General features: G+C 40.9%; 2 long non-coding RNA genes across 2 annotated transcripts; both read left to right on the top strand.

Moving 5' to 3' along the window:
- Positions 1-1,679: 1,679 nt before the first annotated feature.
- Positions 1,680-7,767, top strand: LOC139446762 (uncharacterized). Its single transcript, XR_011651930.1, has 3 exons — positions 1,680-1,765; positions 7,347-7,436; positions 7,549-7,767. It is a non-coding gene; the product is annotated as an uncharacterized lncRNA (long non-coding RNA).
- A 2,810-nt stretch (positions 7,768-10,577) lies between these two features.
- On the top strand, positions 10,578-15,105 carry LOC139444679 (uncharacterized). The gene is made up of 3 exons (XR_011651846.1): positions 10,578-10,635; positions 14,687-14,770; positions 15,063-15,105. It is a non-coding gene; the product is annotated as an uncharacterized lncRNA (long non-coding RNA).
- Positions 15,106-19,100: the final 3,995 nt, after the last annotated feature.

Here is a 19,100-nt window from a genome sequence, read left to right as displayed (position 1 = left end):
GCAATTCGCTGTGCATAGTTGCGTCCCTTGGGCATGCCAGTAACCTATGATTGAGGGTTCGAATCCCGGTTCGCCCCGATTACGTTTCTAGGTTTGTCAACACCATACCCGTGCTCGTGGGTTTCACCGATGTGGTAAACGTCTGAGACCTGCATCACTTCAGGCTTTCCTCCCACATTAAGCTGACACGCGTGATATAACTGGAATACTGTTAAAAGCGGCGTTAAACCCATCTCACTCACTCACGGGTATGCTGTGCTGTATGATAATCTGGGACTCAAACTCACCATCAGGGGATGTTCATTAGTAATTTTAATTATGACTGCGCGGAGGGAACTTGCGGAGTTGTTTTTACTTACAGATTACTTTTATCGATTTTCCACCATCAATCTTTTTTAAGTGACACACTCGCAATGGTATCACGCTATTCTGTTGTCAGACAAACACCATTTTACAAACAAAAGACGCAAGGAGTCTAACTTCTTTTATTTCACACATTGTCAAAGCAACCAGTATGTGATTAAATAGATAATCTCTCACATCCTGTTTCCTTAACCACACATTGTTAATCAATGTCCATAATAGTCCACAAACCCGCCACATAGGCAGTTGCTTACAGAACACTCCGTAGACCCAATGAACGAATGAACTCTTGCTTTTCATGATCAAGGTCAGATGACACATGTCTGTTTTCGTTCTTTTATGCTCCAGGAAACCAAGTCGAATCAGGAATGAATCGGCCCAAGCCTTTGTCAGAGAAATTGTTCCATCGTTTTCAGAGAGAAGCGACCTGTTTTCATGCAAAACGATGCCTCGAGGAGTTCCCAAGACAATGTTTCTATTGGTCATACCCCCAGCATCGCGAATAGCAATCCCGTGATCCTTCAACAGGTCATCAAGTTTACCAAGCATCAAAGGCCGCCTTATTTTCTGATGCGCCAGTCCTTTGATATCAGCAGTTTTGTCTCCTTTCTTCGCAGACAAGTACGCAAGCTGCTGAATATTTGACCACACGAGTGTTGCCATTCTCCGTCGCATATCTACCAATTTTCGCCCTGGTCTCGGGGGAGAAGCGGTTGTTCTTGAAGATCCGGGGTAGAATAGGTCTTCAACAACCTATGCTTGTCGTAAGAGGCGACTAACGGGATCAGGTGGTCAGGCTCGCTGACTTGGTTGATGCATGTCAGCGAAATCCAATTACGCGGATCGAAGCTCATGATCCCAATCACTGGATTGTCTGGTCCATACTCGATTATTTACAGACCGCCGTCATACAACTGGATTATTGCTGAGTGCAGCGTTAAACAACGAACAAACAAACAAACACTAAATATATTTAATAATGGCAAGGTATTCATTTTCTTTTTTGTTATCTGAAAATCAGTGATATCATTAAATATTATTTTTGATAACATAAATTGGGATTAAAACATCTGTGACGTCACCCTATTGTTTAAACAATCCATTATTTTTCTGACCCGCGTATGTTTCCCCGTCAGGGTATATATCTCCCATTTAACTAATAAAGACACTGACATAGCTCGCTCAAATGTGAACCCATTTTAAAAAAGCAGGAAATCCCCAGTATGCTAAAAATAGTCCCGCACCCATTCGTCATCACTCGCCACTTTCCGTAACCTGCAAGAAGATTTCCCGGAATAACACGAATGGACCGCACCATCCCCGGAAAACGGCTAGCGTCGGCTCTTATCAACACGACAGAGTTCTGGCGAGACTGGGCTGAACGTCAGGATGTTTGGTAGAGGTAGGTGGTCGGTTCATCAGGTGGACTCATATTTCAGTTAATATATGTAATAACTAGAACCACTAGCCCTGACCTGAATGCATAAAAGATTTGTGTCAGTGAATTACGTTCTACAGTCAGCTTGATGCATCCATCCCCCAACTCAAGCGCGCGCGAAACTGTATGTTTTCCGAAATGGACTATGCCGATGTCGAAGGTAGCGAAGAGAACATCAACAAGTAGAAAGCCCATGCAGAAACAGACTATAGAAATCTAGCGCATGCGCACAACATGTCAGCTCGCTACCCCTGAAACACGAAGCGAACGGGCTACCGCATTCGTCACCACATGCGGCTCTCGGTTCCGGTGTCCCGGTATAAACTCTCCCCCGTACAAATTCTCCCCCCGGAGAGTTTATACCGGTACAGACTCTCCCCCGGAGAATCTGTTCTGAAATAAAATCTCCCCCGGGCGGATATATTTCGCGCCCCCCTCAGTATAAAGTCTCCCCCCTGATTATTCGGTTTGTTGCAATGTCTTTAAGTACTATATTCTTTAAATAGATATCTCTAATGTAAGGAGGGTTGCTTTAAAAAATAGATTATGAAATATGGTCATAATGAATTGATATTTCAGTATATTTTATTTGGTAACTGTACCTTCCATCCTAAAATAATTATAAGATATATATCATACCAAACAAATTTGAATGAAATGACTTAATGTAACAAATACATGCACGTGATGTACGGTTACTGTTGTAACTGAATTCAGAAATCTTATTAATCCTCGCAAACATTCGGTTTTAACACTAACAACTTAAAAACTGTCAACATATCCATGCGCGCCTCCTGCTCAGGCTGTCCGTTATACTCTGATTTAAGATCTAAAATATATTCCTTAATACAGGCTATACGATTTAAAAATGGTATCAGTGGCTAGAATATCATGGTGCAACCAGGTTTCTGTTAAACACCCCCACACATACAAGTAACTAAATGTATATTTAGATAAATATTTAACCCAGAAAAAATAAAGGAGAGAAAAAAATAAATATAAAAGTACATAAACAAATAAACATTAAAACCTTGAGGAATGTGAAAAGCCATTGTGTAATGCTAAAGCCGAAGACATGATAAACTGTACCAACATTACAATGTTCCCCGATATGCATGCTTTACCTGGGTTACATACCGGTGATCTAAGTTAGAAATATATGATTGATATAAATTCTTTCAACACGGTAATATCGCATATGCTTGGATTATCTTTTTTGCTCTCAAATGTGCTCCATTCAAGAAAATTATATCGAATTATGTATTTACTCTCCCCCATGTATTTTGCTCTTTTATGTAAAAGCTTTTTACACCTTTCACATTTTAATTACAGATTCCGTTGTTTTGATTTTAACGCAAACAAACCAGGCTTTTCAATGTATTTTGTTTCAACAGATTTTTAAATATATGAATGGGGATTGACAAACAAGCTTTACTGGCTTATGTAAAAGCCGCCGCCCTTTAGGCTGAGTTTCCATGTGCGCGGTTTGCCACGCGGTTTGGGGCACGTTTAGGAAGGCGGGGGAAATGCTATATACAAAAACTAGGCTTAAATGTTCGGCGACTTAGTTTCCATGTGCGCGGTTTGCCACGCGGTTTGGGGCACGTTTAGGAAGGCGGGTGAAATGCTATATACAAAAACTATGCTTAAAAGTTCGGCGACTTAGTTTCCATTGTGCGCGGTTATACAAGTCCGTGGTTTCACCAACTGCAAACCGCTAGGGGCTAGCAGTTGGTGAAACCGCGCAAATCGAAACAGTTCATTTATGGTGTAGTATTTCCATTGGCAAATCGAAACAGTTCATTTATGGTGTAGTATTTCCATAGGCGCTGTTAGGACCGCTCGGCTAAAAACAAGTCGAACAGTGCTCGATTATCTTGAACCGCATGGTAAGCCCAAAATAGCGGTTTGACTAATCAGCATTGATTTTTACTCCATAAACTGTCATAAAGTATCAGGGGTCATTTCAACTTGCAAAATGATTGACATAGTTCTTTATAGAACGAGGATTGGGCTGTTTTCTCACCCGATTGACTGACATACAACATTCACATGGTTTAGAATGGTACAATGAATGGTAAAGCATGCAAATTACTCTATTACGCGATATTTCATAAGAAAATATCATATCTCCGTTAAAACATAAAACCAATATTTATGAGTCCACATATTGACATAAGACTTTATCACTGTCTTCAATTCCAAAATGTTAGATATAAACTTTCGGAGAGTTCAGTTCAAAATTCTTCAACCATTAATACACGCAATAATGCACGCATGTAAAACTTGTTGAGAAGCTGATATTCTCCATCAAAATATACCACAAAGACACCACAAAAAGCAAAAGCAGTTTTAGACAATTACAATTGTTGAACTGCATGACAAGTCTATATAAATATATAGTTCGGGGAGAAAATGTTCCGTGAGTCCTCGTAGAAAAGTCAGTGTCTTGACTTAGCGTGTAGGGGTGTGATGTCCTGGGCAGGAAATGACTGTGTTTTGACTACTCGTCTTTCATTAATTAACGTGTTGGGCATCCCTAATTAACCCTTTATATGTTAAACCAGCACAGGATGTTTTCTGGAAGTGGACAATCGCGAATGTCATAGGGCTGACATGACACGTGTAAATAACTGGGGGGTTGGGGGGGGGGGGGGGGGGGGTTATTCTGGGGGGATATTTTATTTCGTAGGGTGGGGGAGAATTGGTGGGGCTGAACTGTACCGGTATAAATTCGCCGGGGGGGGGGGGGGGGGGGGGGGGGAGGTAGGGGGATTATTCTGGGGGCGAATATATTTCGTGACACCGGAACTACTGATGTAACTGATTTCAGAAATCTTATTAATCCTCGCAAACATTCGGTGTTAACACTAACTACGTAAAAACTGTCAACATATCCACGCCGCTATACTCTGATTAAAGATCTAAAATATATTCCTTAATACAGGCTACGATTTGAAAATGGTATCAGTGTAATACCAGGGGCTAGAATATCATGGTGCAACCAGGTTTCTGTTAAACATACAACATCATAACTATCTACTTCAGCACTGATTAAATCTACTTTAAAATCTACTAAGACTGCGTATGTTTATATGTATAATCTTTATAAGCAATGTAACCCAAAATATAGATAAATGTGTATCATCTTCCCGAAATGATTAGCATGTAGAATAGATTCAAAAACACCTGTATTGAACAACATCAACCGGCATTGTCAAAGCAAAGTGTACATGTAATTGTTACAATGGGGCTGGCGGTGAATCTTAATGAAGAAAACCTTGTTAAAAAGACACACAGAAACTGATTTGTATAACTGAGACCACAACATATTGCAAAATATCAAAATAGTAAAAATGATACAGTTTAACCTCAGACTGAAGAGAAAACAAGAACGACACAGAGAAGTAAAATAGTACGTCATATAGAACTGAGATGAAGTAATCTGAGAAGGGATTCATACGTAATATACAACTTAAAAATATATTATTATGAAAAACGAAAGGAAAGGTGGGACCCCCCCCCCCCCTCCCAACCCCCCTTCCACACCCTCAAAATCAATAAAATAATAATAAAAAATCCCCCCCCCCCACACACACAAGTAACTAAATGTTAAACTCAGAAAAAATAAAGGAGATAAAAAAAATGAATAAAAAAACACATAATCAAATTAACATTAAAACTATTGGCAACTGCATGGCAAGTATTTATAAAACGACCGGGGGAGGAAATATTCTGGGGGGAGATTTTATTTCGTAGGGTGGGGGAGAGTTTATTTCGAGAGGGGCGGAACTGTACCGGTATAAATTCGACGGGGGGAGATTTTATTCTGGGGGCGAATATATTTCGTGACACCGGCATGACTGGAGTCGGATATAATTAAGCGACATGACCCATTTATAACACAAGGCCCGAGGAAAGCTACACTGTTTTTTGCAATTTAATATACAATCTATTCCAGTCTCCCATGACTTATTTTTGTTTGTTTGTTGTTTAACCCTCTGGATGCCGAGTTTTTTTTCTGACGCACATTTTCCTAAGATCGGAAAAGTGAAGGTTGTGCGAGAATTGCGCTCACGCGGTACTGGATATTCCCCTGGCTATAAAATTACGCAGAGGTGGAGAATATTAAATTTCCTATTTGATGGTGTAAAGTAAACTGCAAATATTAAACCGGTTTTAAAAAATACACTTCTGAGTGTTGTCCGAGGATTTATTCTGCGTTGAAAAACAGTAAATTTATCCGCTTTTTATCCTCCACCGATAAAAGTACAGTGCGACGATTTTTTTTATTTCGAGGCTTTACGGAAACTGTCAGCGAACAAAATACTGCCTAATATCTGAACGACATAACTATATATCAAATAGAGTTATAGGCGTATGTATAGCGACATACATTCAATGCCAAAAATAGCATGCCGTAAATGACGAAAACTGATTTTTCTCTAAGACTTCAAAAGGCGACAGAGAGGTTACACACGTACAAGGAAAAGGGGGCATAACTCCGCTATGCTTAGCACTAGTTTATTGTACCTCATTCAGCTGTATGGCGGTTGTTTAATAATAATATGCTGCATAAGACAATCCAGTGATTGACAGCATGAGCATCGATCCACGCAACTGGGATACGATGACATGCATCAAACAAGTCCGCGAGCCTGACCACCCGATCCCGTTAGTCGCCTCTTACGACAAGCGTAGTCGCCTTTTACAACAAGCATGGATTGCAGAAGACCTTTTCTACCCCGGATCTTCACGGGTCCCATGACTCTTTTGAATATTGACCTGATAGGGAAAGATATTTTTTCTCCAGCAGGTAACAAATCTGTAGGGAAACTTGATTCAAATAAAACGTTAAACTCTTCTTGTACGGTCAGAAGATGAGACTTGTAGCCCCAACGTCACGAGTGGTTCCCCCTGCGAGTGGGCCAATGAATTTTAGCTACAAAGTAATATATATTTTCAAGATGAGATTTCTCAATCCATAATACATAAAATATGTGGCATATTTTAAAGGTAAGCGAGAACGTGTGTAATAATGATTTCACTCGTTCTGCCGTTTTTTTCAAATGTTTCAAAAATAAGGTGAGGTGAGGCGTCCAAGATTATTGCACTTATATAGCGACGTGCATGTACGTGTGTGTGTTTGTGGGGCTGCTTGTACTAGTCCGGACTCATGCCGATTTATAGTGCTAGCCAACTGAGATACAATGCCGCAGTTTAACATGAATACCCCACTCAGACACAGTATACTGACTCCGAGCCGACCAGTCCTTGTTTTAGCCCCTAAATGCCGAGGGCCAGACTGTGTAACAACAAGTACCATCTTTTAACGTCTTTTGGTATGACGCGGCCGGGGATCGAACCCCGGACCTTCCACTCTCATGGCGTACGCTCTACCACTAGACCACGGAGGCGGTCTTTCAAAAATAAATTTCAGAGCTGACCTACAGTTTTCAGAAAGAATGTAATACAAAGGAATTTTTTACAGCATAAGTTGTATATGAACTTGGCCATCCAAGCATACAAGGGTTTTCTGTTGCAGGACAACATGGAAATATACACAAACAAGGAAACCCGACACCACCCCCTCTTCCTCGCCCTAAACCACGCCCAGATAAACCACGACCAAAATGTATGTGAATTTTTCCCTATCAGTCATATAACAATCACGACCTTGCCTTTACGGAAAATCTATATGTTTGATGTTTTTTCCATGAATGTAAAAATGTTTTTCTTTCTTTTAGCTCCAGTTCAAAAACCTGCTTAAATTTCCATCCATTCAGCTGAGACAGCGGCTGGCCGAAGACTTTCATCGCCTAAGCAATGTAAATGTCAAAACATGGCAGCGCTGTGTAGACATATTCGACCTCGTTGTGCGTGCATGAGCATTTAGAGTTGATAGCGTAAAGTTGCCGTAGATAGCGTAAAACTCAGCATGGCAGAACCTACTCTGCTTAAGGCAATAAATGAATCAAAATTGAATATTTTTGTCTCATTTATTTTTGTATCAGGTCACGTGTCCATAAATTGAAGATCTGGATATTAAGACGGTATTCGGTGAGTGAATCAGTTTGGTTCAGGTTTTACGTCAAGACTGATACCACTTTAGTGAAACACACGAGCATGTTGGGGGCCCAGTCGTCTAAGACGCCGCAATTCGCTGTGCATAGTTGCGTCCCTTGGGCATGCCAGTAACCTATGATTGAGGGTTCGAATCCCGGTTCGCCCCGATTACGTTTCTAGGTTTGTCAACACCATACCCGTGCTCGTGGGTTTCACCGATGTGGTAAACGTCTGAGACCTGCATCACTTCAGGCTTTCCTCCCACATTAAGCTGACACGCCGTGATATAACTGGAATACTGTTAAAAGCGGCGTTAAACCCATCTCACTCACTCACGGGTATGCTGTGCTGTATGATAATCTGGGACTCAAACTCACCATCAGGGGATGTTCATTAGTAATTTTAATTATGACTGCGCGGAGGGAACTTGCGGAGTTGTTTTTACTTACAGATTACTTTTATCGATTTTCCACCATCAATCTTTTTTAAAAATACATGTACTCGATTCTGATTAGTTAATCGGAGATTTACAGTAACTATCTTTGATTGACACAGCTGGTTTGACAATGCATCACCGCCGAGGCTGATATTTAATGAAACGTTCTAGAATTCTTTCTCATTCGTTGTCGGTGGGCATATTTGAAGGCATGATATACACAGTTTTATGTGAGAAACGCGGTTCAAAAACGCGGTTGAAAAACGCGGCCAGGGTTTAGGTATAATTACACACCAGGACAGCCAGGACATGATTTGAGTATGGTGCTATACTAGGACAGCCAGGCCATGGTTTGGGTATGGTGCTACACTAGGACAGCCAGGCAACGTTTTAGGTATGGTGCTACACCAGGACAGCCAGGTCATGGTTTGGGTATGGTGCTACACTAGGACAGCCAGGCAACGTTTTAGGTATGGTGCTACACCAGGACAGCCAGGCCATGATTTGGGTATGGTGCTACACTAGGACAGCCAGGCCATGATTTGGGTATGATGCTATGTCAGGACAGCCAGGCCATGATTTGGGTATGGAGCAACACTAGGACAGCCAGGCCATGATTTGGGAATGAGACTACACCAGGACAGTCAGACCATGATTTGGGTATGGTGCTACACCAGGACAGCCAGGTAATGATTTGGGTATGAGACTACACCAGGACAGTCAGACCATGATTTGGGTATGGTGCTACACTAGGACAGCCAGGCCATGAATTGGGTCTGGTGCTACACTAGGACAGCCAGGCCATGATTTGGGTCTGGTGCTACACTAGGACAGCCAGGCCATGATTTGGGTATGGTGCTATATCAGGGCAGCCAGGCAATGATTTCGGTATGATGCTACACTAGGACAGCCAGGCCAAGAATTTGGTATGGTGTTATATCAAGGCAGCCAGGCCATGATTTGGGTATGATGCTACACTAGGACAGCCAGGCCACGAATTGGGTTTGGTGATATATCAGGGCAGCCAGGCCATGATTTGGGTATGATGCTACACTAGGACAGCCAGGCCATGATTTGGGTATGGTGCTACACTAGGACAGACAGGCCATGATTTGGTATGATGCTATACTAGGACAGACAGGCCATGAATTTGGTATGGTGTTATATCAAGGCAGCCAGGCCATGATTTCGGTATGATGCTACACTAGGACAGCCAGGCCACGAATTGGGTATGGTGCTATATCAGGGCAGCCAGGCCATGATTTGGGTATGATGCTACACTAGGACAGCCAGGCCATGATTTGGGTATGGTGCTATATCCGGGCAGCCAGGCCATGATTTGGGTATGGAGCAGCACTAGGACAGCCAGCCCATGATTTGGGTATGGTGCTACACTAGGACAGCCAGGCCATGATTTTGGTATGATGCTACACTAGGACAGCCAGGCCATGATTTTGGTATGATGCTACACTAGGACAGCCAGGCCATGATTTGGGTATGGTGCTACACTAGGACAGCCAGGAAAGTTTAGGGTACGGTGCTATGTAAAGACAGCCAGGCAACGTTTTGGGTATGGTGCAACACTAGGACAGCCAGGCCATGATTTGGGTATGGTGCTACACCAGGACAGCCGGGCCATGATTTGGGTATGGTATTGTATGGTATATATATATATATATTTAGCAACAATCATATACAGGCTTTAAAAGAATAGAATTATAGAACAGGTTTACCAATTTGAGATAAAATATCACAAAATGACATGTAGTTACTTTCAGGATAATAAGGGTCGGTTGAGCAGCCTAGTGTTGAAAGCGTTCACTCGTCACATCGAGGACCCGGGTTCGATTCCTGACATGGGTACAATGTGTGAAGGCCATTTCTGGTGTCCCCCGCCGTGATAATGCTGGAATATTGCTAAAAGCGGCGTAACTCACTCACTCACTCAAGATAACAAGATCGCGTGGTTCAATTATATTCCTCACACCCTGAAACACAGACCTACAGAAACTGGATGTGCATACATGTATAACTCGATATTCGGATAAAGAAACTAAATAATCATAAACAAGTGGTAAAAAACAACTTGTGAATCACCTTCAGCCGAAGCCGGTGACAGCAATTAATTCAGCATCGTGCATTGTCCCATTTCTAAGAATAAAGACACACGCGAACCTCTCGCGTGAATATGTACCCCTTCAGAAAAGAGCAGGGAATCCCCAGTATGCTAAAAATAGCTCCACGCCATACAGCTGACGTCATCTGCCTGGAGATCGGCAATCATCGACTCAGATCGACACGACTGAGCTGAGCGTCAGGATGTCAGGTAGAGGTAGGTCGTCAGTTTATGCGCCCCTTGGACCAATCTCAGTTAATATGTGTAATAACTAGAACCGCTAACGCCTCCTTGTATTATATTGCATACACCGTATATAGTACGTTTGGTAATATGTGCTACCTAAAAATCTTTGTTGTGTCCATATATGTCAACTCTACCATCACCGCCCATGTATCATGTACCGCAAATTTATTTTATCATTTTGTTTGTTTGTTTGTTTAACGCCGCTCTCAGCAATATTCCAGCAATGTGACAGCGGTCGGTAAATAATCGAGTCTGGCATCAACCAAATCAGCGAGCCTGACCATTGATCCCGTTCGTCTCCTCTTACAACACGCATAGTCGCCTATTACGGCAAGCATGGGTTGCTGAAGACTAATTCTCATCCCGAATCTTCAGGTCCCATTGTATTTAATGAATCTTTACAACAAGTGATATATACTTTGATCAAATTAGCAGCAACAGTTAAACAACATAAACTGAAATATAAATAGTTCGATTTACCTTATGGTTTAAGTGAATGAGAAATACCGTATTTCCTCAACTAGGCGCCGAGTGTTTTTTCCCCATTAATTTCGCCTTTCGCCGGCGTCTTTTCTGTTTATTGCTGGCTTAGTGACAACTCCCTATCTGACGGAATCCCAACTCTACAGCCATACAGATGGTACAATTGCAAGAAATGGTCATTATCAATCATCAACACGTCACAGCATAAAATAGGAAACTGTTATCTTTCAATTGCCATTCATTAATTTCATTTCTAAGACAGGAGCGGCTTCTCTTTGGGGGGCAGAGCATATGACTCGGCGTATATCGCATACCCTGTGTCTGATAGAGGAAATACGGTACACATTGTCAATTTGGGGTCTTCCCATGCACGGGGCGGTCGGGTAGCCTAGTGGTTGAAGCGTTCGCTCGCCACGCCGAAGACCCGGGTTCGATTCCCGACATGGGTACAATGTGTGACGGCCATTTCTGGTGTCCCCCGCCGTGATATTGCTGGAATATTGCTAAAAGCGGCCTAAAACCATACTCACTCACTCACTCACTCTTCCCATGCAGGCGACTATTTAGTTTTAGTTAATCGCAGTGCAATTTGAAATTTATTGTTGTTTTAAATTGCGTTTATTTAAGGGATTAAGGTTGAGGGGTGGTGTAAAAAACAGTACTGACCTCCGCTCACCAAGTGTTAGCTACGTATAAAAAAACTGAACCATGTTCAGTTAGAACTGACTACTACACTAAACATTATCATCTATCTATCTATCTATCTATCTATCTATCACGCCCGGGGTTGCAGTTATTAGAGTAATGGTGGTATGCCATGTATAGACAACAAGACAGTCAGGTCAGGTTTATTGTGTTGGAGATGCACTACTTGAGAAGGAGCGTTAACTGTGAGAACCGTCAGAGACATACCGACATTGACACCATGCATGTCATTTTTTGTTATCAATATTTATAGAACATATTATGTGTATCTAGTGTTGCACATCTTCATTGTAACATGTCATGCAATGATTGCATAATCCAACTATAATGAAATATAATCTGGAAAGATATATGTCATGCTGTTGTCTACGTGTGATACCTTTACTTGTTAAAACACATGCACCTCTCAATTTATTCACAATGTGCTTTTTACTCGAAATTAGTGTGTATTCTACCATGAATTTGGAAATTACTCGATTCTGATTGGTCACAATAGACCCCCTCTGATTGTAACAGACGATTTGACGGCCGTATCACCGGATAAGCTGATAGTACTTTTATTCAGCCATTGTCGGTAGTCATATTTAAATAATTTCATGTACAATTATACGTTACAAAATGCACAGATGCGGTTACTACAATATTCAAAGGATGTGTGGCAATACATTTGGTGCATAAAACACAATATAAATCTTTAAAAAGAATCAATGTATTGGGAACCACAAAGAGCTTGGAATTTAGCGCTTTTCTATACACGACTGTGACGTCATATTGTTTACGTCACAATGAGCGATATGACGTCATAATGATGTGCGGTCTAGAACGAAAGCTTTGCAAAGCTTGCTTAGTTTTCTTTAGGGGTGCCCACCTCATGTTAGCTTAGCAAGTTGCGTGCTTTTATGTTTTCAATGCTTGCCATATGTTCGAGTGAAGTATTACGTTGGAAACAAACTGCTTGTGAAAAAACAGCGCCATATTTATTTCAAAGGCTGTTTGTCGGTGATTCCGTAATTCAGACCGACAACCCACTCAAAACACTGGACTAAACCCATGCCGCTTCACTGAATATATTTGCTAACACCAAAGAGTTCGCGTTTCATTTAGTCATGGTAGAATGGAGATAAACATACTGTGTTTTCAATGTAGAGCTAGGTTACCTTGTTGATTTACCTCGCTAAATTCAACATTTTAACCTCACGTTGCGCGTTCAGTTCCAAATCAATTTAGCACTGTTATATCTACAGGTAGCCTAAATCTACATTGAAAACACAGTATGTCTATTTCATGAGGATACATAAAGGATATTTGTATCTTCGTGCTATATAACATTTCTCATCGAGTGACCTGACAATAATGATATTTTCCAGAGTGGAGCGGGTCATAGGATGGGATAAACATGTCGTTGGAAAAGAAAAGAATTTTTTTTATTTTTTTAATGTATTTTCTAACTGAAGTTTACTATGAAGACCATAGTGTCATGGAGACACTGAATGTAGTTCCGGCATAAGTGTTATTCAGACTGGTCCCGTGGGTATGCTGCGTAGGCGCCAGCGCAGCATACCCAGGGAACCAGGCATAAGTGTTATTAATCTCGAGTGTAATAAAATGTCACTGGCGTCGACAGCCTGTGTTTACTGTATTGTTATTACCGTTATATATTCACAGCTGAGTACTCGAACAAACACACAAACCAACACGGGGGGTGAATATAACAGTTAAGGACACAACAAGCGGTCAGACAAGGTCTACATTTGCTTTGCATTCTACTTTTTCATAACCTGTCTCAAAACTGACTTGGCGGGGAGGTATTTGTTATGGGTTTTTCTTTAGTAGGTAAACACATTTGTAAAGGAGACTTGAGACTGTAATGAGACTTTAAAATATTCTACTTGTTACCCTGCCTGAAGCTCGGCATTGGAGGATAAAACAAGGACTCGCCCGCTCTGAGTATACTGTGTCTGAGTGTGGTATCCATGTTAAACTGCGGCATGGTATATCTCAGTGGGCTAGCACTATACAACCGGGACACACACACACACACACACACACACACCTGCGTATGCAGGCAGACACGCACGCACACACACACGCCCAAGATTTAGACGTGAATTAATCATTAACTCAAGGTTAAACTTCCATTTCAAGTTACATCACTGTAGCCACGGTGACCGTGCACAAACTTGATTTGGTGTAAAAATAAAAATAAAAATCCTTTCTCAACGATGCTCACCTGTTAAAAAAATGAAATTTTAGAAACATTTTTGGGAAGTGCTACAAAAATATCCAAATTGTGGAACGTTTACAAGGAAGCAAAGCCACACATTGCTTGAAGTGGCAATACTTTAGAAATAAACGACGAGTTTGAGTTTATCGTATAATAGACACTGCAGGTAGAATAAGCCATGAGTCGTTTATTTCTTATACGAATTATCAACATTATGTGCAGCCTTTCAAAGGATGTACAAGCTTTAAAAAATGTTTACCCACATTTTAATAATGACGACACCCTGAATAGAATCCTCGGAAATGTCGGACAAGGCCATTTTACGAACAGGTGGGTTAAGTTTGGTATTTCCCGCAAAAAATCTCACAATCCTCAGGTCGATTATCCGTACCTTTTCTCCTAATACCGATTGTCATATCTCTCCAGGTTCCACCACTGCTTTTATCTACGTAGCCAAGCCACATCTTTGGCGAACAACTTACTAGACACTTCCCTCACAAAATAACGTCCCCGAAGATAAAGCTGAAACATGTTTTCGGAACGCACACAATAAAAAAGTATGCCTTACAGCATAAGTTGAATTTAAACCTTAACTGTTTTCTGTTGCAGGACAATATGTGCCCATCGGAAACAAGGGATCAGCCCCTCCTCCACGACCACCACCACAGCAACCGCCACCCCGACAACCACCAGGTGTGTAAATATTTCTGCATCGTTAATAAACTGTCACGATTTTGCCTCACGGGTGATTTTTGAAATCTGTGAATTTGATGGGGGTTTTCCAAGGCTGTAAGAAAATGTAGTAATACGTTTATAACGAACACGTTTATATAACGAACTGACGGATATAACGAACTTACTTTTTTTGTCCCTAAAATGTGCTGTATATATGCTTTTAACGAACTATGGTTTAAGCGAACTAAAATTAGTGGTCCCTTTAAATTCGTTATAACCGTAGTTTATTGTGTATTGTTCTGTCTTTCAGCTCCCCGACTGATACGTGCTGCAAACACACAAAGTAGAGGGGGCGGAGGCTTTCCGAAGTCTAACTCTGCTTAGCAATGTAAATGGCTCCACGCAGACACATACGGCATCATTGAGTAGGGCTTAACATTGTGTTGTTAGATTAACGTTGTCTTCGGTCCAGATAATATTCAGCATGTTAGAATTTACTTTGAGTGAAACATTAAATCAATTAAAATATTGAATTTTAATGTTTGTCATATGTTCGATGTACCAGGACCCGTGTTCAAAAATTGAAGATATGGATGTTAATACGGCCGGTAGTCGGTGAGTGAGTAAAGGTTTGGTTTGGTTTGTAGTTTAACGCCGCACTCAGCAATATTCCAGCTATATGACGTGCCTGTATACCGATTGCGTGTCATCTGTCATATGTCACAATTAAGGATCAACCTTTGAAATTGTTAACTTATAATCGTTATATCTGGGCGTGGTGCTAGCGATCTGTCAACAATAACTAAGTTGTAAAGTTTGTTTGTTTGTTGTTTAAAGCCGCACTCAGCAATATTCCAGCTATATGACAGCGTAAAATAAATAATCGAGTCTGGACCAGACAATCCAGTGATTAATATCATGAGCATCGATCCACGCAATTGGGATCGATGACATGCATCAACCAAGACAGCGAGCCTGACCTCCCGATCCCGTTAGTCGCCTTTTACGACAAGCATAGTCACCTTTTACTGCAAGCATGGGTTGCTGAAGACCTATTCTACCCTGCCGCTCTGCCGCACGACCACGACTGTAATTGGCTCATTACTACACCAGAACAGTCAGACCATGGTGCGAGTATGATGCTACACTAGGACAGCCAGACCACAGTTCGGGTATGTTGCTACACCGGTATAGCGAGGAATGGTTCGGGTATAATGACACACCAGTACAGCCAGACCATGGTTCGGGTTTGTTGCTACACCAGGACAGTCAGGCGACGACTCGGGTATGATGCTGTATTAGGGTAGCCAGGCCAGGGTTCGGGTTTGATACTACACCAGGACAGTCAGGTTATTGTTCGGGAACGATGCCACACCAGGACAGCCAGGCGCGCGACGACTCCGGTATGATGCTGCACCAAGGTAGACAGGCTGTATGTGCAGCAATACAAACACATGCCTTTTGTCTTAACACTCTTATTTCGTAACCACACAGCGAGGAATTTGACTCAAGACTCTTTTATTCTGTAATATAAGCCTCCAGCCCAGAGTACATGTACTCGGACCCCATGGTACCGCGGCATTCATCGTATCGCGGCATTTGTGCCCAGAATCTATTGGGAGATCACAAGGGCCATAATGACAAACTTAGAAATACGTTCTTCGCTAGTAACCAAAAGATAAATACTTTGGGCATACTAGGGGTGCTTTTTATATATTTATTGTTGGCTTTTAACATTTTTCCATTTGTGACAAACTATTGTCATCCAATTTTTTTTAAACAATCTAAGAATATCATTTCTGATATTTTGTTGTTGACCTATAAAAATATTTTTCTCTTACTTTTCGGTAAAAATGCATTGAATACCTATTGCTGATAACACATTTAGAATTTTACTTGTGCTGTCTTTGCACTTGTCTGGACAAATCACTGATGTCTGGCATGATCATACCAAGTGGTTGGTAGAATTATGTCCTTTTTTTTGTCCAATTCGGACCTCCATACACAACTTTTCTCTGTACCGCGATACGATGGAGTTCTCTCCCTTGTCACACTGAGCGCGAGGCCCGGCTTTTACTCGGAGCTACTAATGTAAATAATGAACTTTTATCAGTAAAATACGCATTGTTTGATAACATGAATGATATCTGATACAGAGAATACGAATGAACATAAAGGTTAGTGAGTGCATTTTGTTCCGTTCAGCGTACATGACAAGTACCGCGATACCCCGAGGTTGCAGGCTACATAATCAAGTCACAACAATTTTAAGTTACAAACAACAATTACAATCATTAAGAAGATATCTACTATAATCATCAACAATCCTGCAACCTTTCCCTACAAATTCTAAGGAAATGGGTTATGTCACCAACACCCTGTTCAAACCAAACTAGACCAAATCCAAGTATGTTCAACAGATATTTTATTCTAGTTGCCCATGTGGCTCTACCAGCCCCATCTAACTGATATAACATCAGATAGCAAGCCTAATGATACCTATTTGTGGCCACGTTTAATATTTTCAGCCAATACTTAATTGAATTGAACATGGTTGTTACATGTAATGGATACCGTCCTAGCTCCCCATACAAGACTGTTGCTAGAGTGTTTGAATTAACATGGAGAACTTTTCTAAGAAATTTGCAGTGCACATTTTCTATAACTTGGACACTTTCAAATCCCCAAACACACGATGCATAACATAAGACTGGAGAAACCATCCTATCAAATAGAAACAAGGACTCTTTAATGTTAAGCTTAGACTTTTTCAAGAATCCAAACAAAATATACAGAGCTTTTTCTCCTGGTTGTGCCAGGGTACTTCTTGCCAAACTCCATGAGAGCTTAGGAGTGAAAAACACGCCAAGATTTACTTATAAGCGGATACTGCTTCCAGAGGAATACCATCATAATGCCACTTTTCCTTATTTGTTACGATACCACCTCTTCGGAATACCATGACGTTCGTTTTCTCCAAATTAACCCTCATCCCATACTGACTGCAAAATCCTGCTAGACAATCTGGTGCTGTAACCCTCTAACAGAATCTCCAACATTAGCAATATCATTTGCAAACATTATCAAAGTGATGTTTTCAGCATACTCAATGACAAAAATACCCTTGCAATCATTAAACCTGTAATTATCTACTAGCTCATTCAAAAACAGAGTGAATAACAGTGGGCTTATCATACACCCTTGACTGATTCCTATTGTACACTCAAAGAACTCAGACAGTGAGGACTTGTTAACTAGAACACATGATTTTTGCTGACCATACAGAGATGAAATAACTGTGAAAAATTTACCTTTTACACCTTTTCGCATATTTCAATAAATGGTGCTGGACGCTGTCGAATGCCTTCGAAAAGTCTCTAAATAAACAATAGCAGCGCCCTTTTGACATGGAGAGGTATTTCTGAATAACTGATTGTAATACAAATATATTGTCTATGGTGCTATATCCATTTCTGTAGCCAGCTCGTTCCTCATACAGGTTTTCTTTTTCTTCACACCAGCCAACAAGTCTATTACTTAGTATTTTGGTAAAGGCCTTTCCAATTATTGATAACAAAGATATTCCCCTATAATTATTATGGATCTGTTTTTTCACCTTTTTTATGAATGGGAAATATTATTGCCTCTTTCCATTGTGATTGGTAAACTCCAACAGATAATATCGTGTTAAATAACCTGTGGATATATGGTAAAAGTATATGAGATACACTTTTTAAATGTTCATTTAAAATTCCATCAGGTCCTGGCGCTTTGCCATTGGGGAGATCATTAATTACAGAACTAATTTCCTCCATAGTAATAGTCTTATCTAAAGCTTGTACACCCTCAACATTGTCACAACAGGCTGTGTGATCTTCCTTATCCCTGATAAATTTATGTACATGTTCACAGAAGTCAGAGTCAGTATCAAAGTTATTGTTGTTGAGCAGTGATGAAAATTGATCATTCCATTCCTCTGGTGAAATTGCTACACGCCAGACCTCCCTTGCCTGTTGTAGCGTTTGACGAATTTCCATAAGTCCTGTGTGGTCACACCCGCATTATTTATCACCCGCATTACATCTGGTTTATCCGCCATGTCATATCTGGCTTTTTTTTTGTTTACATGCATTCTTAAATTTATTTCTTGATAAAATGTAATTCTTGAAGTTAATGTTAGAACCAGATAATCTAAACTTGTCTAAACACTTATATTTTTCACCTTTGAGAATCTCACATTCATGGTCCCACCACTTGGGCAGACTAGGGGAGCGACCCCTTATTTGATTTCATACCAGTTAAAATAGCACATTTACAAATAACTTCAGACAAGTTGCTTACTGCCGCA

The sequence above is a fragment of the Haliotis cracherodii genome, unplaced genomic scaffold, assembly GCF_022045235.1.
Source record: "Haliotis cracherodii isolate W230 unplaced genomic scaffold, xgHalCrac1.p SCAF_6, whole genome shotgun sequence".
NCBI classification, from domain to species: domain Eukaryota; kingdom Metazoa; phylum Mollusca; class Gastropoda; order Lepetellida; family Haliotidae; genus Haliotis; species Haliotis cracherodii.
This window is presented reverse-complemented; position numbering and strand designations above follow the sequence as displayed.